Source organism: Oncorhynchus tshawytscha, linkage group LG03 (genome assembly GCF_018296145.1).
Source record: "Oncorhynchus tshawytscha isolate Ot180627B linkage group LG03, Otsh_v2.0, whole genome shotgun sequence".
NCBI lineage: Eukaryota > Metazoa > Chordata > Actinopteri > Salmoniformes > Salmonidae > Oncorhynchus > Oncorhynchus tshawytscha.
Genome location: NC_056431.1, coordinates 68,371,788 through 68,395,018, shown reverse-complemented (window position 1 = coordinate 68,395,018; position 23,231 = coordinate 68,371,788). Strand labels below are relative to the sequence as shown.

The 23,231-nt window shown below is 42.7% G+C and overlaps 1 protein-coding gene across 2 annotated transcripts in view; it reads right to left on the bottom strand.

The window, feature by feature from the left end:
* The window catches only part of nck2a (NCK adaptor protein 2a), a 50,111-nt gene extending 27,133 nt beyond the window's left edge, over window positions 1–22,978 (bottom strand). The window contains exon 1 of one of the 2 annotated variants that reach the window (XM_042319887.1): window positions 22,751–22,978. The gene's annotated coding sequence lies outside the window, so the exon portion shown is untranslated. The remainder of the gene's footprint in view (window positions 1–22,750) is intronic. The other variant, XM_042319888.1, reaches the window with a different exon arrangement.
* Between the last annotated feature and the right edge of the window lie 253 nt (window positions 22,979–23,231).

The following is a 23,231-nucleotide window of genomic DNA, read 5'->3' as shown; positions in this document are numbered from 1 at the left end:
TCATTAGGGAGAGTGATGGGGATGCTACTTCTAATAAGATCAATCCTCCACTCTGGGCATTCACACACGCGCCGACAGTCTCACTAAACACACGCGCCGACAGTCTCACTAAACACACGCGCCGACAGTCTCACTAAACACACGCGCCGACAGTCTCACTAAACACACGCGCCGACAGTCTCACTAAACACACGCGCCGACAGTCTCACTAAACACACGCGCCGACAGTCTCACTAAACACACGCGCTGACAGTCTCACATTTTGACTAAAACGGTATAGATCCCCCCCATCACTACTCTCACTATACACACACACTACTGTGCCTCACACACTATCAGCTTACCTCAGTTCTATGTGTTAGTGCCAACGCACCTAAGTTCTATGTGTTACAGTGCCGACGCACCTCAGTTCTGTGTGTTACAGTGCCGACGCACCTCAGTTCTATGTGTTACAGTGCCGACGCACCTCAGTTCTATGTGTTACAGTGCCGACGCACCTCAGTTCTATGTGTTACAGTGCCGACGCACCTCAGTTCTATGTGTTACAGTGCCGACGCACCTCAGTTCTGGTCTAGATGTGTTACAGCTGACGTCCGCATTCCAGGCAAAGCTTTAGTATCTAACTAAATGTATTTCATTACTCTTTTACTACAGCCATCAAGTTTCAGCTGCATTGTCATTTATGTCTGCCTGCTATTGTCAGATTGTCTTTAAAAGGATCAAATTGGGAAGAAACTGGGAAGACACATGGTTAAAAATAAGGGAGAATAGGAGAAAGAGAGGGAGACTGCTCCCCCCTGACCCTCCATCCCTCTATTGAGAGTGGAAAGACGAAGAGAAGTGACAGAGTGCTGAATTGAACTACTCCAGCACTTCACAGTTCTTCACTGACGGGGAGAGAAAAAAAACCTCAGGCCTTTTCATCACATCACAGAGATAGTAGAAGAGGATTAAAAAAAAGAAACAAGACTGGCACAGCTCTCCGCATTTGGCATTCAGGTCAAAAACACAGTCAAAGGAAGACCCAGGGGAACAAACTATTCTCCCCTTTTCCCAACACTTTGATTTGTTTTGGTGGTGTTTTCTTTGGGTCATTTCTAAAACTGAGGTAGAGGGAACTGGTTGATCTCCAGCCAGTGACCAGCTCCTAGCACTGAGGAATGAATTGGGGTGGCTGGCGCCTTTGAAGCATCCTGAATGAATACACCGCAGTATAAGGAAACAGCTCCTGGTACTCCTATAGACCCATCGGTTCACTGTGGAGGGGCCTACTAGCAGCACCCACAACAGACTGCTTTGGCGGGTTGACAATGGGTGCTGAAAGCAGGTCAAAGCCCTCGTCATCATGGCCAAATTCATTGGAACACTGTCAATGTTAATGATGTGTTTTATAGTGAGCCCATTGCCACAGTCATGCCCTACCACTTTGTTCACGCCTGGCCTGAAACACTAAACGGGACACGTGTGTGTGTGTGTGTGTGTGTGTGTGTGTGTGTGTGTGTGTGTGCGCGCGCACACACATCAGGGGTGTGGTATGTAATGCAGTTGGCTAGACCCATCTCTCTCTCTCTCTCTCTCTCTGAGGTTGGTGCTCCTCTTCATTTTGAGCGGCAGAAAATGACTACCGTGTTTGATGTCATCAAAGAGGACAGGCTAAAAACTGTCAACAGACCCAAGACTTTGATGGCTCAGGGAGGTCCCAAAAGGAAGACATCATGCCGTCCTTTCAAGTGCCTGCTCAAAATAGACCCCGAGGAGTTAGCTTGAGCTTCTGACAGAATTCTCAGACCACAGAACGAGGCCCAGGCCTGCAGTCATTCAGCCGGCTACGTCATGGGGATAAAATACAGCAGGAAGAGGGACTTATCGAATTAAGCTATTGTAAGTCCTGATCAAAGCTACTGTGATTAAACCGTATCGCTGACAAAAGCCTGTACAGCAAAATGGACTGAGAGCATAAGTAAGCGCTAAGACTGAAATAACCATACTCTATGCCAGGTGTTTCTTAAATCGTGGTCCTGGGGACAAACATCTGATATCACTAATTAAAGGTTTGAAGAGTTGATTAATGGATTTAGGTAGGAAGTGCTATGGAAAAACCGTGCACCCGTTGGGTCCCCAGGACCCGGATTAAGAAACACCTGCTCTACATGTCCTTCTCTTCAGCACCAGAAAATGGCATTTCTACAAATGTTATACACCAAAGCTAAAAGACGACATTTGAAGTTTCTAAAGTATATATAGTTGTCTTTCTGCGACAGCCCGCCACCTCAGTGCTTCAAAAAGCAGGGAGGTCATTATTTTCAGACAGTATCACTGTCCTCTCCATCATCTTCTCCACCCATAGAGAAGAGTAGGCAGTGTCTTGGGTCCACCCAGTCCCGGTCAGCTGCCTTGGACAGCACTTTCACATGTCCAGCTTCACTAAAACAAATGGAATTCCTATATCTTTCTCCATTCAGTCTTTACTCCATTCACTCCCAAATTTTCAAGCAATTTCTCACTTTCACTCTGGTTCTGTCATTTCTTTCTCTTCCCCCGAGTGGGAGAGACATCGTTTAGTGAGTTTCCATGGTTACGGTTGGCGTGGTGGTCACACACACACACACACCTACCTCTACGCACTGGTCAGACTGCAACAAAGTGAGGTAAAATTGTGTAGTAGAATAAAATGCCTGGACACTCATAGTACAAGATGGAGTTGGCTTGAACTCTGTCTAGATTTAAAATGTTGTCAAGCAATAGGTACAGGCGTTGGAGTAAGTGTCCTATTTTATTTTAATGTAGTCCGTCCCAGGACATTCTTAACCCCTCCCTCTTCTTGGGCTAACTTACTCAAATCAAATGTATTTATATAGCCCTTCTTACATCAGCTGATATATCAAAGTGCTGTACAGAAACCCAGCCTAAAAACTCCAAACAGCAAGCAATGCAGGTGTAGAAGCACAGTGGCTAGGAAAAACTCCCTAGAAAGGCCAGGCCCTAGGAAAAAACCTAGAGAGGAACCAGGCTATGAGGGGTGGCCAGTCCTCTTCTGGCTGTGCCAGGTGAAGATAACAGAACATGGCTAAGATGTTCAAATGTTCATAAATGACCAGCAGGGTCAAATAATAATAATAATAATAACAGTGGTTGTAGAGGGTGCAACAGGTCAGCACCTCAGGAGTAAATGTCAGTTGGCTTTTCATAGCCGATCATTAAGAGTATCTCTACTGCACCTGCAGTCTCTAGATGTGACCTTTGACTCGCTCAGGTTCCTACTGTACTACCATCGTTTTGTGACTGGCATGTTTTTCTCTTCCCTTTGTTTATTTCTCACCACTTCAACGGAAGTGTACCAGATTACAGTGTTAATTAATCATGTATTCTCTATGTTACCCCAGGAGAGATGGCAGCATGGTCCCTTCCTCCATGTCCCTGGGCACACAATACAAAGCACAGAAAACAAGAGCTTTGATGTACAGCTCAGTTTGTTTAGTACCGTCTGGAAGAGTGAGGGTAATGCTGAGGTGAACACGTACGTGTGTGTGTGTTTGTCAGAGTGCCAATGTAAATCAGCCATATTGTCAACCAAAGGGTGAAATACAACACACATGGCTGTGGGCTAAAGCAGTGTACTGAACATCATTGATTATTGTACCTACACTCTCTCCACCCAGGCAAATCCAAGACAATCCTCATTCACAATGACTGTACTTCTGCAAACTGTCCTTTATGTTGGTGTCAGTTACAGTACTGGAGAGGGTTCTGTGGCACAACCAGCTGGGGTTAACATGGCTCCTGGAGCATCCGCATTGCCTAGCCGGGTGCTAGCATGTTTCCTTTGACGGGCCGGGTTCATGCACGCTGACACGGTCGCCAGTCCGACACATTAGTGAGTCTGGCTTCCTGGTTGTGTCAAGAAGCAGTGCGGCTTGGCAGGGTTGTTTCGGAGGACGCATGGCTCGACCTTTGCCTCTCCCAAGTCCGTATGGGAGTTGCAGCGATGGGACCAATTAGATATCACGAAAAAAGGTGTATCGTAAAATATTTGGGGTTCTCCCCAACTCAAATACATCTGCCACTGTCACACCAGATGCCCATTTCCTTAGATTTCTTAAGGTCATGTGTTTGAATGTAACTTAAAGTAATGGACATCTGAAGTGTATCAATGGCACACAGACAAACACACCAACAATCATAGTGCCTCCCACAAGCAGGGATGAGAACTAGTGACGGTCCAAAAAAGGTAATAGTTGCATATAACAACAAGTACATAATACATATTTGAATAATCTCAATACTCAGGAAACATGTTTATGGTATGCTGACATGGATTAATTCTTTACGTGGGTCAAATTTAAATCCACTGAAGTGTAGGGTGGCAGGATTTTCCATGTCTGAAGAGGACCTATAGGCCTATTTGTTTGGAAAGACAGCTGGTCATGACTGCATCTCACTGTAGCAGGCTGTGTTTTCCTGATTTGGATCTCCATTCAACTTTAGTTTACGGTTAATATCACTGGTCTAAATATAGATTGTGTCATGCCTTTATCCATCTGATAGTGTTTACTGTTAATATCACTGGCCTAAATATAGATTGTGTCATGCCTTTATCCATCTGATATTTAGTTTACGGTTAAGATCACTGGTCTAAATATAGATTGTGACATGTCTTTATCCATCTGATATTGTGTTTACGGAGCCTACTTGGTACCACTGTTTTGTTCTGTTCACATTCATTTGTTTGCGTTCGCAGTCGTGTCAGTATTCTAAGCCAAACTGCTATTCAGTGTTTTTGTTAAGAGCGCGTGATGACACAGCCGCCAGAGAAGGTAAGGTTAGTGAGCATATAGTGGGAGAATATCAACGGCATACTCCTTTGCGTCCTCTCTCCTCAAAACCCATTGGATGAGAAAACCAGAGTTCTGTCCCCTCTGACCTTCTCCTCCAATGTGTTTTGAGAAGGTGTGGAGGACACGAGTATTGAGATTGTCCCAGGAAGACAATCCGTTTGCACCTCTTATATAGCTCAATGGGGTGATACACTCTGCGTCTGCGTTCTTTGTCAGACCCCACACACGTTTTTTTATGGATCTGCACAATTCACATGGACGACCAATTGTGATCAAAACCGCGAATATCACCGAAAGGTTTTCATCCCTGCACAAGGCACCATGTCACCACAGGATTAGCCCTGAGATTATTCTGATGATATACCCTGAGTTAAAGACAAACACATACCCAGAAGAGAATGATGGAAACATGGGAGGAAATCATGCCCTATGGAAAACCCATCCCTTGAACATCGAGAAGATTACTGTCCATGTTGATCACACACGCTGCACACCCCTCAGGTGTATAGGAATGGAAAAGAAACTGTGGAGTAGAACAGAGATCTGCTGGTGTAAGCACCACTGTTAGCTCAGAGGACTAAGCTCAGGGGGGCTGCAGACTGCTCATACTGTACACACTCAGCACACAGAGGAAATGTGATGCCACTGGTCTCCAGTTGCCTGCAGGTTCCCCTCAGCTAATGTTTAACCTCCAATTCCCTACAGGTCAGGATGTGTCCTTTTCACAGTGACTGGCTGCTAAAACACCCGTCAAAACAAAACACATGATGCATGGATCTCTGATTTAGCAGTAGAGCTCCTAACTATGTCACTCAACACAAATGACACCCACAATGCCAGGTGAATTGAACACACACACACACACACACACACACACACACCTGTGTATAGAAGGAAGAAACCATAGTCTGAACCCCAGAATCAATGTGGATATAGATTTAGCTTCAGATGCAACAAACAAACTCTCGTCTCTAGGGCTGGTCATCACACAAGCAAACAGAAAGGCACAAAGGTCCTAGGGCCAGGATAGGTCTCTAGGGCTGGTACTTGAACGAGGGTTGAAGAGGTCTCTAGGGCTGGTTTCTCTCACTAGCCCCAGTGCTGTGCACACCTGGGAGACCAGATGCAGTAGGTCTCTAGGGCTGGTGTAGGTGTGGTGATTTTAAGAGGTGGAGGAGGATAGATGGGAGAGGGTTGAAGAGGTCTCTAGGGCTGGTACTATGATAGGCGAGGGTTGAAGAGGTCTCTAGGTCTGGTACTATGATAGGCGAGGGTTGAAGAGGTCTCTAGGGCTGGTACTATGATAGGCGAGGGTTGAAGAGGTCTCTAGGGCTGGTACTATGATAGGCGAGGGTTGAAGAGGTCTCTAGGGCTGGTACTATGATAGGCGAGGGTTGAAGAGGTCTCTAGGGCTGGTACTATGATAGGCGAGGGTTGAAGAGGTCTCTAGGGCTGGTACTATGATAGGCGAGGGTTGAAGAGGTCTCTAGGGCTGGTACTATGATAGGCGAGGGTTGAAGAGGTCTCTAGGGCTGGTACTATGATAGGCGAGGGTTGAAGAGGTCTCTAGGGCTGGTACTATGATAGGCGAGGGTTGAAGAGGTCTCTAGGGCTGGTACTATGATAGGCGAGGGTTGAAGAGGTCTCTAGGGCTGGTACTATGATAGGCGAGGGTTGAAGAGGTCTCCAGTAAGTAACCAATGAATCTATATGTTTTGACCATGACAATTTACAATCTAAGGTAACACCAAGTAATTTAGTCTCAACTTGTTCTGCCACACCATTCATTACCAGATTCAGCCGAGGTCTAGAACTTATGGAGTGATTTGTTCCAAATACAATGCTCTTAGTTTGAGAGATGTCCAGGACCAGTTAATTATTGGCGACGCATTCCAAAACAGACTGCAACCATTTGTTAAGGGTTTCAGAGACTTCATTAGCTGGGGTTGCTGATGGGTATATGGAGTATTTTATACCGTTTTAAAAAAGGTACTCTTGTTGCTAATCCCACCAGTGTCCGATTTCAAATAGGCTTTACAGCGAAAGCACCACAAACGATTACGTTAGGTGACCACCAACTCACAGAAAAACCCAGCCATTTTTCCAGCCAAAGAGAGGAGTCACAAAAAGCACAAAGAGATTAAATTAATCCCTAACCTTTGATGATCTTCATCAGATGACACTCATAGGACTTCATGTTACACAATACATGTATGTTTTGTTTGATAAAGTTAATATTTATATAGTTTACATTGGAGTGTTACGTTCACTAGTTCCAAAAACATCCAGTGATTTTGCATAGCCACATCAATTCAACAGAAATACAAATCATAAATGTAGATGAAAATACAAGTTATACACATGGAATTATAGATATACACCTCTCCTAATGCAACCGCTGTATCAGATTATTATTTATTTTTTTACTTAACGGAAAAACCAAAACGATGCAATAATCTGAGACCGCGCTCAGAAAATAAATACAATTATCCGCCATGTTGGAGTCAACAGAAATCAGAACATTATAAATATTCCCTTACCTTTGATGATCATCAGAATGCACTCCCATGAATCCTAGTTCCACAAATGCTTGATTTGTTCGATAATGTCCATTATGTCCAAGTAGCTACCTTTGTTAGCGTGTTTAGTACACAAATTCAAACGCTCGTGCAGGTCCATCCGAAAGTCTTATGAAAACTTCAAAAAGTTATATTACAGGTCGAAGAAACTTGTCAAACTAAGTATAGAATCAATCTTTAGGGTGTTATCATAAATCTTAAATAAAGTTCCAATTGGAGAATTCCTTTGTGTGTAGAGAAGCCATGGAACGCAGGTCGCTATCATGTGAATTGCGTGTGACCAGCCCTTGGCTCTCTGCCAGACCTGGCTCATTCAGCCCCACAACACAGTAGAAGCCTCATTCAAGTTTCTAAAGACGGTTGACATCTAGTGGAAGCCCTAGGAAGTGCAACTTCATCCATATCCCACAGTGAATTCAATAGGGGCTGGGTTGAAAAAAAAAAAAAAAAAAATCAAATAAATAAATAAATAAATTAAAAATTTTAAAAAAAATCGACCAACCTGATTTCTCACTTCCTGTTTGGATTTCTTCTCAGGTTTTGAGGTTCTGTTATACTCACAGACATCCTTCAAACAGTTTTAGAAACTTCAGAGTGTTTTCTATCCAATACTAATATGCATATATTAGCAACTGGTACTGAGGAGCAGGCTGTTTACTCTGGGCACCTTTCATCCAAGCGACTCAATACTGCCCCTGCAGCCATAAGAAGTTTATTTTATTTTAAAAAATCACCTTTATTTAAATCTTGTTCCTGTAGTTTTGGTAAACACGCTGGTAAATTGATTAATAACCTTATCCAGATTAAAGGCACTGGTTACAGTGAGAAGCTTCCTTTTGAGTGCACAGCTTATTCAGGTCCCCAAGAAAGTAGACCTCTGTTTACGTCACATACACTGTCAAGCATTTCACATATTATTTAGATACTGACGGTTAGCACTTGGTGGCCAATAGCAACATCCAAAAAGAAAAGGCTTTAGATGTGCCAAGTGAACCTGCAACCACAACACTTCAATAACACTCGAAATAAGATATTCTCTAAGCATTACAGGGATATGGCTCTGAATAGATACAGCAACACCTCCCCTATAAGCATTCCTGTCTCTTCTATAGATGTTATATCCTTGTGTTGCAATTTCTGTATCATCAAATTACATGGAATTTTGTTATCAATTTTCATACATTTAAATTATTCTAATCGGTCTGCAACCCAGAGTTGGTAAAGTTCTGGTTTAAATGAAAAAGACAGAATTCCCAGCTTAGAAAAGTAAAATCAATGTTTATTCACGAGAGCTCTTCAGTTCATATACAAAGACATTCATTTTATACCATTCTCCTTACTTACGCACACACATGCACACTAACATTAGGAGAGCCATCTTCTCCAGAATTCTCACCACGGTTTGACAGTTCCATTCCCCCCAGATTAGGGGAACCTGGAGGGGTACTCCCTGTCCTATCGTACTTTTCTCAGAGTTCTAGCCAGGTCGGTTCAAACACAGTTTAATTGTTCTCTGTGTTTTCTTTAGGCACAAACATACATTTCTCTCTTCCCCAGTCCAACCTAGTTGGACTTATGTTTAACATTTTCATTATTCCTTATATATGCTACATAACCTATAATCCCTAATGGTTACATTTCCAGGTAGAATTACTTAATCATTATCTTTAACCTTATAAAGTCTTTTGCAATGAAATTAATAATTTAAGTGGGTCCCTGGGGCTGGTACTATGACAGGAGAGGGTTGAAGACGTCCCTGGGGCTGGTACTATGACAGGAGAGGGTTGAAGACGTCCCTGGGGCTGGTACTATGACAGGAGAGGGTTGAAGATGTCTCTGGGGCTGGTACTATGACAGGAGAGGGTTGAAGATGTCTCTGGGGCCTATTCTCTACTACATAAACTATATTGTGAGTGAGTGAGAGTGAGGAGAGAGGAGAGCTTTGCCTACACAGACATGGTGTTGTGCAGTCACCGTAGGTGTCAAGAACCAGAGCATAACATGAGCATAACATGTGGATGAGATTCTCTTGGCTGTGTCTCCCAGGCTGGCTTCAGGAAATTCAGATTAGCATGTGTTACGGAGTCGATTTCTGTACATCTGACAAGCCAAAGCATTCACGAGTCCTGGCACCTGTACTTCAAGGTCTCAGGAAGTAGACATCACTGCTCGATGCTAACTTAACCAAAATCGATACATATGCAAATGAGAGACTCCATAATGGTAAGTAAAAACTGTCTCTTGTTCTCTCTTACTCTGCCCCTCTTCTTTCTCCAGTAATATAAAGTGCTGTTTCACCGTGTGCTTAACCTTCTCTTTGTACCTCCTGCTCTTCTCTCCTCCACAGCTGCTCTGAATAGCTGAATTATTCTCTTTGATGAAGAGCAACCCAATGGCACCAGAGTGACAGTACAGGGAGAATGAGAAAGACAGAATGTGAAGAGAGAACTATTTGGAGTGAAAAAAGTGGGTTTACTTCATTACACTACCATACCCACCTGCTGGTCATTGGCATGCCACAAGACTGCTTATTTCTCTCTCCCTCTCCCTCTCTCTCTCTCTCCCTCTCTCTCTCCCTCCCCCTCTACACACAGAGAGAGACAGTCAATGTGGCTGCCATGGCCTTTGGCCTGGTGTGCTGCAGGTATATGCTGGGGGTGAGTCACTTCTCTCCTGCTTGCCTTGCCCAAGCGTGCTTGTGTTATATAAGCCCATCTCTGACGTCGTGACAATGCTCCCAGCCCCAGGAAGTAAGGTTGACGCACAATCAGAGGAGAGAAACGGAAGCAGCCTGTGTGAATAGGATCATCTCTGGCCCAAGACTAAAAATCACATGGTCACGACCGGCTGACACAGCATTAACCAGTGTGTGCGTTTGTGTGAGCCTGACATTTTCTTGGTCAGGACAAACCTCCTGACACTGCCAACTATGACACATTGACACACACCAACACCAAATAAAAGATATGTTCTTTTAGAAAATGGAAGCCAAAACAACCCATCGCTAGGCAACAGAAGTGTTTCTATTTTCCCAAACAGGCAGAATGCTGATGTCACTCCTTCCACACAAAACACCAACATTCAACAGGCATCTGCTTGTGCGTGGCCATGTATTTGCTTGGCCCTGGTAATCTTGTTAGGACCCCAGTCACCCTTAAGCCACCCATCTCATAAATAAAACAGTTTCATAGTGCACCCTCTGTGTGTGTGTGTGTGTGAGAGAATTAACACTGCGGCACACTGCAGTATTGGTGGGTACTAAGAGAGGGGAGAAGGGGTGAAAAGGGGTTCTTTGACACTAACCCATTGAGACCAATCCAGAGGAAATGTGATACGTGATAAATCAGTAACTGCTTTAACCAATGGCACACTATGAACTCGGATGATGAACAATTACACTCAGAAGGCATATTATATGAATTGATTGACAGGTGATGTTAAATAGCACATCACAGCTCGAGGTTTCCTCTAGCTAGAGCGATGCCGAGATGGGTGATTGGGTAGTTCAGTCAGAACTTCTCAGTGGTCTAAGAGACACATTCTAAACTGTTAAAAGCACAGTCCTAACTGGTGGAAATCTCTAGGGGCTCCATTAATATTATACGGTAGTATTTTAAAACTGTAATCTAGTGCTATAGGGTAGTTCTACCAGTCTTACCAGAGAAAAGATCAGGGATAGGTTAGGATATAGCAGCAACCTCTGACCGTGAGAGCTGTGTCACCATCAGGGCTATGTGAGCCATGCATGGACAGAGGAAGAGAGGATCACATCTTACACAGTAATGGGGAAGTAGTTGATTCTCTCTCTCCATACCGTTTTTTTTTTATTTTATCCATTTGAATATTTGTAACTACTTTTTAAGTACATACCTGCAGTCAACTTGTGCAATTCGTTAAGAGAAAGCAGATCGAAGGCACACAACAACGAGACCGGAGCCTTGCTAGTAACTCACTGTTACGCAGCACGCAACATGTGATCAAGTTATTTATTTAACTAGGTAAGTCAGTTAAGAACAAATTCTTATTTACAATGACGGCATACCAGGGAACAGTGGGTTAACTGCCTTGTTCAGGGGCAGAATGACAGATTTTTACCTTGTCAGCTGGGGATTTGATCCAGCAATTGGCTTTGGGGATGACCAGTGAAATATACCGGCTGGAGCGCGTGCTACGGGTGGGTGCTGCTATGGTGACCAGTGAGCTGAGATAAGGCAGGGCTTTACCTAGCAAAGACTTATAGATTACCTGGAGCCAGTGGGTTTGGCGACGAATATGAAGTGAGGGCCAGCCAACGAGAGCATACAGGTCGCAGTGGTGGGTAGTATATGGGGCTTTGGTGACAAAATGATGGCACTGTGATAGACTGCATCCAGTTTGCTGAGCAGAGTGTTGGAGGCTATTTTGTAAATGACATCGCCAAAGTCAAGGATCGTCAGGATAGTCAGTTTTACAAGGGTGTGATTGGCAGCATGAGTGAAGGATTCTTTGTTGCGAAATAGGAAGCCAATTCTTGGTTTCCATTTAGATTGGAGATGTTTAATATGAGTCTGGAAGGAGAGCTTACAGTCTAACCAGACACCTAGGTATTTGTTGTTGTCCACATATTCTAAGTCAGAACCGTCCAGAGTAGTGATGCTGGACGGGCAGGAAGGTGCGGGCAGCGATCGGTTGAAGAGTATGCATTTAGTTTAACTTGCAATTAAGAGCAGTTGGAGGCCACGGAAGGAGAGTTGTCTGCATAGAGGTGGATCAGAGAATCACCAGCAGCAAGAGCGACATCATTGATGTATACAGAGAAAAAGAGTCGGCCCGAGAATTGAACACTGTGGCACCCCCACAGAGACTGCCAGAGGTCCGGACAACAGGCCCTCCGATTTGACACACTGAACTCTTTCTGAGAAGTAGTTGGTGAACTAGGCGAGGCAGTCATTTGAGAAACCAAGGCTGTTGAGTCTGCCGATAAGAATGTGGTGATTGACAGAGTCGAAAGCCTTGGCCAGGTCAATGAATACAGCTGCACAATACTGTCTTTTATCAATGTCGGTTATGATATTGTTTAGGACCTTAAGCATGGCTGAGGTGCATGACCAGCTCGGAAACCAGATTCCATAGCGGAGAAGGTACGAAATGGTTGGTAATCCGTTTGTTAACTTGGCTTTCAAAGACCCTAGGCAGGGCAGGATAGATATAGGTCTGTAACAGTTTGGGTCTAGAGTGTCACTCCCTTTGAAGAGGGGGATGACCGCGGCAGCTTTCCAATCTTTGGGAATCTCAGACGATATGAAAGAGAGGTTCAACAGGCTAGTAATAAGGTATACAACAATTGCGGCGGATCATTTTAGAAAGAGGGTCCAGATTGTCTAGCCCGGCTGATTTGTAGAGGTCCAGATTTTGCAGCTCTTTCAGAACATTGGCTATATGGCTTTGGGTGAAGGAGAAATGGTTGAGGCTTGGGCAAGTTGCTGTGGGGGGTGCAGGGCTGTTAACCGGGGTAGGGGTAGCCAGGTGGAAAGCATGGCCAGCCGTAGAAAAATGCTTATTGAAATGGTCAATTATCGTGGATTTACCGGTGGTGACAGTGTTTCCTAGCCTCAGTGCAGTGGGCAGCTGGAAAGGTGCTTTTATTCTCCATGGACTTTACAGTGTCCCAGAACTTTTTGGAGCTTGTGCTACAGGATGTAAATTTCTGTTTGAAAAAGCTAGCCTTTGATTTCTTTAACTGCCTGTGTATATTGGTTCCTAACTTCCCTGAAAAGTTGAATATCGCAGGGGCTATTCGATGCTAATGAAGTACGCCACAGGTTGTGCTTTGCAAGTGTGCATTTGATTAGCTAATTAAGTAGCTAGTTAACCACATCGCTAGATAACTAACTTCTTCCAAAATCAATCTTTGCAAGGTAACATCAGAGAATCCCCTCCTGGATCAAGAGCCTTGCTGTCTAATATTTGTTTAGTGCGTACAGAAAACTGTGAGTAGCATTTTTTTTAAACTTGTATAACTTTGAGATGGGTTGTCTGTCCTGCAAACACTTTAGATCAGAGACTATTAAAATGTTCACAATGCACTCATTAGCATTCTATATGGGATTTAAATGTGCTTGTTAGCATTGCTAACTTTCGGATCACAAACTCACCTGGGTTTGAAAATAATCACCCCTTGTATTCAGAGCCGGTATTACCGTATATCCCAGTATGACAATCTAGATACCGCCCAAACCTACTTCTCTCTCCCATCCCACTCTCTCCACAATGGCAGTCCAGCTCCATGAGGGTTTAACCTCTCCTCTGAACACCCTGGCAATCTGGGTTATCAGAACATGACTGAAGCCAGGAGGCAGAGAGGGAATCACGGCGTCATGCTACTGCTGGCAACACGCCTGCTCTCTGTGACCGGCTGCTTTAGCCTTGCACTAACATATGACTGCTGCGCCTGCCGCCTCTGGGGGCGTAACACTGGTACCCCTTAATTACTCTTTAACGAGCACTTCTGAGGGTTCTTTTGTCTGTCTGGCGGGAGAGGGTGAAGTGAGGAAGGGGAGAAAGAGGGAGAGTGGCAGTGGTGTGAACTCATAGTCCCAACAGAAATCCTGCCCCCTGGTCCCAGCCCCCCTGGTCCCAGCTCCCCCCACCCCCTGGTCCCAGCTCCCCCACCCCCTGGTCCCAGCTCCCCCACCCCCTGGTCCCAGCCCTGTGGAGTGTCTCTAAAGCTATACACTGGAGCTGTATTTCATGTGTTCATGATGAACTGAGTTAACTGATTGGATGAGAGTCACTGAAACATAGTCCCTTCTCTTTCATCCTCCATCTCCCCATCCATCTCCCCATCCATCTCCCCAAGCATCCATGGGAAAGATGGGTCTTTTAAAAGGGCCTGTTTTAAGGGCCTTACGGAACCATATGGGGCTGGGGTCAGGGCTTGTGGACAGGGAGTGGATGGTCCATGAAAGAGACATACCAATGTACCAGTGCCATCTCCCCCTCCCCTCTATCTGTCCCCCTCTCTGTCCGTATCTGCAGCCCAGAACAGGATTAGGCTGGGTGCCCAGTGGTGACACTAGTCTGTTGGAGCTGAGCTGACAGACTGTTGGTTCAGTTGTTGGCTGCAAGTGGAGTGAGGACCTGAGAGAGAGGGTGGAGAGAGGGAAGGGAGGATGGGAGCGTTGAGACAGAAGTGAGATAAAAGGCTTAAAATTAGTGAGAAGGAGAACAAGAGTGAGTGAGGAAAAATGGGAGAGCTGGTACACCATGTAATGAAATGGAGAAAGAAAAGGCTGTAGAATCATCTCTGATGAGAGAGGGCAGAAATAGAAGGGTCAGCCAGAGGACAAAGTCTCCTTGGACTGTCCGTGTCGGATAACTCTTAAAAAGAGTGCCAAGCTGGAAGGGACGTTTTTGATGATTATGTACCGTGTGCCTAAAATGACATGCATCTCTTCAACATTTGCTCTCACTATAAGTAGGATTGCAATGTGTATGCGGAGATATGTGGCTCTCCCCCCATAAAGATGTTATGTCTATTCTCATCCATACGATTTCAATAGGTTTCCTACGGAGGATTGACAGTATCATTTAAAACAGATTCACATTCAAGTCAACATTCTCTGATGTGTGAACCTCCAACCATCTTTGTGGTACCATTTTAAATGTCAGTTTTATTCCCACTTTAGCACTTATCAGCCAAAACATGACACCCACCCTGTATTCAAGAGGAAGTTGTGTCTCAACCGATGGAGGTCACACCTCAGATTATGTAAAATAAGGTCTTTATTTTTTTTATTTCACCTTTATTTAACCAGGTAGGCTAGTTGAGAACAAGTTCTCATTTGCAACTGCGACCTGGCCAAGATAAAGCATAGCAGTGTGAACAGACAACAGAGTTACACGTGGAGTAAACAATTAACAAGTCAATAACACAGTAGAAAAAAAAGAGTCTATATACATTGTGTGCAAAAGGCATGAGGAGGTAGACAAATAATTACAATTTAGCAGATTAACACTGGAGTGATAAATGATCAGATGGTCATGTGCAGGTAGAGATAATGGTGTGCAAAAGAGCAGAAAAGTAAATAAATATAATCAGTATGGGGATGAGGTAGGTAAATTGGGTGGGCTATTTTTACTAGGGTAGTCAGTTTTACTAGGGTAAGTTTGGCGGTATGAGTGAAGGAGGCTTTGTTGCGGAATAGAAAGCCAACTCTAGATTTGATTTTAGATTGGAGATGTTTAATGTGAGTCTGGAAGGAGAGTTTACAGTCTAGCCAGACAGCTAGGTACTTATAGATGTCCACGTATTCTAGGTCGGAACCATCCAGGGTGGTGATGCTAGTCGGGCGTGCGGGTGCAAGCAGCGAACGGTTGAAAAGCATGCATTTGGTTTTACTAGCGTTTAAGAGCAGTTGGAGGCCACGGAAGGAGTGTTGTATGGCAATGAAGCTCGTTTGGAGGTTAGATAGCACAGTGTCCAAGGACGGGCCGGAAGTATACAGAATGGTGTCGTCTGCATAGAGGTGGATCAGGGAATCGCCCGCAGCAAGAGCAACGTCATTGATATATACAGAGAAAAGAGTCGGCCCGAGAATTGAACCCTGTGGCACCCCCAAGTCTAAGGTACAACATATGCATTGACCTTTAAGATAATAGAAAAAAAAGAAAATGTAATTGTATTAACATTTTTTAAATATTTTTTATGTTTGACAACCCTGTTTTGTACACTTTTAAATTATATAAATCTCAACTGTTTATAATTTCCAGGGATGAAGACATGAAAGTCTCATGGTATGGTGTGTTATGCTAAATAGGTTCCCTTTGAGCACCTTTATCTATTGAATGTTTTGGTATTCAGGTCCAAAAAGTCACTTTCTGAGCACTTCTACAACAGGCAAATACGTATGGTAGGTTTTGTTCAAATCGAAAAGGGGTGCAGTCAAAAGGTGATTGAATTCAAATGGATTTACCCTGTAACTGCTGCCACATGATAGAGGGAGAATAACAATGAGCTAACCTTTGGACCTACCATCCCTCATTACATAATATTATCTCCAACCGTCTGTGTACATCTAGTCCTCTATTGGGCAGATTAACATTTTGCAATAGGAGAAAGAGCAGAGAGTTTAGGACCAGCTACTGTGCTACCAAATCAGTGGTGTTGTGAATGGGTGGTTTTACAACAAGGCTTCTTTTCTCGAACAAGCACAACAGATGAGTAATGATGACGTCTTGGTGATTCTGGGTCAGTTCTACACGTCACAGTGGAAGTCACTATTTATTGTGTAGCCTAGCTATAAATGTGGATGATTACACATGTTCTATTTCAACAGGATGGCCAGTCAGAAAATTGTCAAACGTATAACATATGATAAAACAATATTTTTGAGTGGAATGAGAAACCACTAAATATCAAGGGATGGGCTATGGGCTTGCAAGGCTCCACCAAGTCTTCAACACTATAATTATAGCCTTTTTAGGAGAGACATTCAAGTCTATTTAGGTCAGTGTTCCAAAGAGAACAAGAAACTGTTACAGATATACAGATCTTAAACACTGAGATGGAGAGAGAAACTGTTATAGATATAAAGATCTGAAACACTGAGATGGAGAAAGAGGGAAACATATATACAGATCTGAAACACTGATATGGAGAAAGAGAGAAACATATATAAAGATCTGAAAGACTGATATGGAGAAAGAGAGAAACATATATAAAGATCTGAAAGACTGATATGGAGAAAGAGAGAAACATATATAAAGATCTGAAACACTGATATGGAGAAAGAGAGAAACATACATAAAGATCTGAAACACTGATATGGAGAAAGAGAGAAACATACATAAAGATCTGAAACACTGAGATCAAGACAGAGAAACTTATATAGAGATCTGAAACACAGATATGAAGAGAGAGGAACTGTTAGATATATACAGTGGGGAGAACAAGTATTTGAAAACCTGCAAAATCGGCAGTGTTTCCTACTTACTTTTGTATACCCATAGACATCCAGTCATTCATTTTTCAATACTATTAAGATGTATTACATATTATAACAAGGTGGTATCTGATCTATGGAATTTGCATGGACTTCAAGGGAACTCGTACACTTCTGTAAGCCTCATTGAAGGCTAGAACTATCTGAAAGCCACAGCCCTACTAAACTATGCCTCAAGTCTTCTGATCTGACCCTCTCTGTCATATCTCAATAACTCAGCATCAACAACCCAGCATCAACAACCAAGCATCAACAACCTCATCTCTACAGAGTCATCACCTCATCTCTACAGAGTCATCACCTCATCTCTACAGAGTCATCACCTCATCTCTACAGAGTCATCACCTCATCTCTACAGAGCTGCTGCCTATGCTATCTGACCATGCCACTATTTTAATAGTTCCTCAAAGTAAATAAGGCATACTTTTGTGACTGCTGAATACCAACTACAAGTCACTTAGATCATGTATTATCAGGCTCGCAAAGCAACTGCTTCCCATTCCTCTCAATCATGGGTTCTCTTCTCTAGTGTCTGCACCGCACAGACCAGACAATCCCTGGTTTTCAGATAACTTGGCAGAATGAATTAGAAAGACATCTCTTGGGCTCAAGCTAGACTGGGCCTCCTTCAGAGCGCTAAGAAAGAAATGCACAGGATTGATCAGGAAGTCCAAATCAGATGACTATTTAAATGCAGTCACAGAGAACCTAAACAATCCTACCTAGTTCTGGAAGCTAATCCAATCAGTGTCAGGTTCTAATGTGTCCTCTGACCTTCCTGACCATTTAATGATGGATTCTAATGAAGTGAAGGATAAAGACAATATTGTAGGGGTTTTAACGAGCACTTCATATCTTGCTGGTTCAGTTTTTGATAATGGTGGGGCCCAGGCCTCTAATGTCAGCTCTGTTATAGTCAACTATGATATAGTCCCCCATGTGAACCATTTTAACCTTGAGCCTGTTCTGTTTCTTATACTGAGGTCAATAAAAGGCAATAGACACTAAAAAGTCTGCAGGTCCAGACAACCTGGATCCCTACCTCTTAAAGACAGCAGCTGGTATTATTACTGAACCTATGGCTCACATTTTCAACTTGAGTCTCTTGACCAATTCCATACCCAGCATTTGGAAATCAGCTTATGTCTTCCCACTGCTAAAGGGTGGAGAACCCTCAGATGCTAATAAATAACTATTGTCCTATCTCTAAACGCTCTATCCTGGCCAAAACCTATTAATCCCTAGTGAACTCACAATTAAAAAACTTAATTGAAAAGAACATACTGAGCGCGGTTCAGTCTGGCTTTAGATCGGGGCACAGCACCAAAACTGCAGCTATGGCAGTGGCAAATGACATCATTAATGCACTAAATAAAAAGCAACATTGTGCTGCTCTGTTGGTGGATTTTTCAAAGGCCTTTGATTCAGTTGACCATGAATTGTTGCTAGAGAGACTCTGAAACATTGGTCTCAGTGAAGGGGCAGTAAATTGGTTTAGAAACCATCTTTCTGACAGAACACAATGTGTATATACAGACAATCACAAGTCTAGCTGTCTAGAGATTAATAGAGGTGTGCCTCAGGGTTCCATTTTAGCTCCTGTGTTGTTCTCAATTTGTATTAATGATTTGGGAAATGGGATGCAACCAGCAAAGCTGCGTCTATATGCAGATGATACAGTTCTATATTAATGTGCTCCTTCTCTGGTTCAGGCTGTTGAAGAGCTCCACACTGCTATTCAGTCACTGCGGGCCTCCCTTTATGGTCTAAATGCATGACCTTTACCAGAGCTAGAACTCTGCCAAAGGTTAGCATTGTCACATATGGTGGCTTATCCATTGAAAAAGTGTTATCCTACAAATACCTAGGTATTTGGTTGGATGACAAGTTGTCATTTAAAGTTCATGTGGATAATCTTGTAACAAAGCTTAAATTGAAATGTTATTTTCGTAATAAGGCTTGCTTCCCGCTTATGACTAGAAAGAAGTTTGTTCAGGCCACTTTTCTCTCTGTAATTGATTATGGTGACTTGTTGTATATGCATGCAGCCTCCTCTGTCTTACAGAGACTGGACTCTGTTTATCATGCAACCTCCTCTGTCTTACAGAGACTGGACTCTGTTTATCATGCATCCTAGCGCTTTATTACAAATGCCAAATCCCTCACCCAGCATTGCACCTTGTACCGAATGGTAGGTTGGACCTCACTTTATATGCGCAGAAAGATACATTTGTATGCGTTCATCTACAAAGCCCTTTGGGTAAACTCCCTCTTTACCTCTGTAGTCTGTTCTCCTTCACCACCAGCAGTTACCATACCCGGTCTGCTAGGTGGTTGCTACTTAAAGTCCCCAGGACATTCACAGTATTAGGCAAGACTACCTTCTCTTCTTGTGCATCAAAGGCATGGAATAGTCTACAATCCATGCTTCATCTAGATACGTTAGTGCCACTGAATTAATTTAAAATATTGATAGAAATCTTACAGAGGAGTGTAAATGCTTTTTTTTAGGCTGGATCATGTTGTGTTGTATGTTTTAATGATGTAATGTATCTATTGTTGCTACCTTCTTGGCCAGGTCTCCCTTGAAAAAGAGACTCTGGGTCTCAGTGGGCTTTTCCTGGTTAGATAAAGGTTAAATAATAATAAAAAGGTTAAATAATTTGGAGGCTGGACACTGATCACGAGTCAGATTTAGTCTATTTGAACAGACATTTGAAGATGTGAAGATCATGTAAGGATATTTATTGAAATCAGTTCATTTTATATACAGATCCATAAATGATCAGATAATGACTACAGATAATGACTACAGATAATGACTACAGATAATGACTACAGATAATGACTACAGATAATGACTACAGATATTATACATTTCTGAAAGTGGATTCGTTCATGCCTAAGTATAAAGGCTTAGATATGTCAGCATGTTGAAACATACGTATTTGTAGAATATTTTGATATCGCAATAGGGTAAGTGGGTGCACGCGCATCAGACGCTTGTCTTGAAGGGAGCTCATCCCAGATAGTTCCCTGGACTCATAAGGTAGCAGGGAGATTTCTAAGGTCCGGATTGGATGCATGTAGAAACTGTCCCATTACGGAGAATATCCAAGCTCCATATGAAATTAAGAACATGCGTATCCGGATAAATATAGCTATCACCTGATATTGACCCTTTTCTCCCAGTGCATTTTATTTGAAATCAATGACAGCAAGGTACATAATTGTTACCCAGAAATGATTTGATATTGAGGTTAAAAAAAACAGCTGCATTGGACCTTTAATAACAAGCCTACAGAGAATGCCAAAACTTGCATTTTACATACCTGTCATTGCAACCGCAGCCAACCATGTCCTGTAAAAACTGGGTTGCCATGGTGACCTACCTCTCAGAGGGGTGTATGTGCTAGGTGCGGCCCAAAACTACACCTGACCCACTGTCCCAGATACTGAACCTTCATCCCCATCACATAAAACTGATCTGATAAGGACAAAAAAAAAGCTGATAAGCTAAATTTCCTTATGAGTCTGTTAATCAGTGGAACGGTTTCATATTGCTGTCCACAGCACAGAGCTAAATGTGTTAGTTCTGGCATTTATGTGACATTTGCAGCACAGGTAAAAACAAATCCTGACTGTAAAGTACAATATCTCTCGATGGTACCACTTCACACCTCTGAAAGCCTGATGGAATAACATACGGGTGCTGTGGAGTGGTGGTGTGAGTGAGTTCATTTGCATAAAGGTCAGCCTTGGGCTGAGTGATGGTGTGAGTGAGTTCATTTGCATACAGGTCAGCCTTGGGCTGAGTGATGGTGTGAGTGAGTTCATTTGCATAAAGGTCAGCCTTGGGCTGAGTGATGGTGTGAGTGAGTTAATTTGCATAAAGGTCAGCCTTGGGCTGAGTGATGGTTTCTAAACAGTAGCCTAGTAGACAAAAGAGTGGTGGATTATAAATTATATTTCTTTAGTTGTTTCTGTCATTGCCTTTTGTCTGGACTGTGTTTGAAAGAAGTTCATTAACCATTCTTCCTGACTGCACTACAGCTTACTACTGTATGTAATCCCTGTTGGCTATCGTAGCCTACAATGTGAAGCTCCTTTTTTTCTGGCAACAAAATATAATTTTCCTCAATGTGTGATAAAGGTTTGCAATGAAGATGGTTTAATTGTCTAAGCAAAGCTGTTGAAGCAAAATGTTCATACCAACGGATATGAGATGTGTGCGGGAATCTAGGTTTTGATTGGATTGTAGACCAATTGTGGGAAAAGGTTATTGGCTACGGGATAGCAGAAGGCGAGGTCAGTACAGGTGCATCAAAGCTGGGACCGAGAGACTGAAAAACAGCTTCTATCTCAAGGCCATCAGACTGTTAAACAGCCACCACTAACATTGAGTGGCTGCTGCCAACACACTGACAATGACACTGACTCAACTCCAGCCACTTTAATAATGGGAATTGATGGGAAATGTAAATATATCACTAGCCACTTTAAACAATGCTACCTTATATAATGTTACTTACCCTACATTATTCATCTCATATGCATACGTTTATACTGTACTCTATATCATCGACTGCATCCTTATGTAATACATGTATCACTAGCCACTTTAACTATGCCACTTTGTTTACATACTCATCTCATATGTATATACTGTACTCGATACCATCTACTGTATCTTGCCTATGCTGCTCTGTACCATCACTCATTCATATATCCTTATGTACATATTCTTTATCCCCTTACACTGTGTATAAGACAATAGTTTTGGAATTGTTAGTTAGATTACTTGTTGGTTATTACTGCATTGTCGGAACTAGAAGCACAAGCATTTCGCTACACTCACATTAACATCTGCTAACCATGTGTATGTGACAAATAAAATTTGATTTGATTTGTATGAGTTGAATGTTACATTTACACGATATACTCTACTAGCATATTGCAGCCTACTTCTAATGATAAGTGCATTATTTCATGTAAAAAATACAAATAATGCATTCCCGTTAACCATATTTAAACAATCCTGTAAAAACGCACATAGCCTAACAACTGGTGTACCGCCAGTGTGTGGACACGACGACACAGTGACTGAAAGAATCAGAAAGTGTTCTAGTTTAGTGTTCTGACAAAATGGTCCATGAATATATTGTCCACGTCTAGGCCTTGTACCAAACGATAAATAGGCTTCTGTGTATAATATTTATAACCACTGACTTGTCATGGTTCGCAATGCTACATTTGTGAAAATAAAATGCAGCGACTATAGGCTATAGTTCACGCCACAAACATCACCCGGGGCGACCACACCAACTTTACGCTCAGTTAATTATTTTCTTACCTTTGTGTTCACTCCAACGAGAACGGGGACTGACGAAGCACACACACTCGAACAAGAACGAAAATAAACCGTTTCCACAAACCAGTCGAGTCGTAAGCAAAAGCGCAAAATAATTAATTCACGTACTTTCTTTGATTTCTCAAAACAATTCCTTTCACGTAGCTGCCTCCACCTCAATTCACTCGACCTAGTGACGTCACCGCTGCCAAACCAGGCTTGCAGGGGGGGTGTTGCGTTCATGGCTAGATGGGATACTTAAAACTTGTCTATATATATATATATATATATATATATATATATATATATATATATATATATATATATATATATATATATATACATATATATATATATATACATTTTATATATATTTATATACAGTACCAGTCAAAAGTTTGGACACAACTACTCATTCCAGGGTTTTTCTGTATTTTAATTATTTTCTTCATTGTAGAGGAAGGAATCACGTAGTAACCAAAAA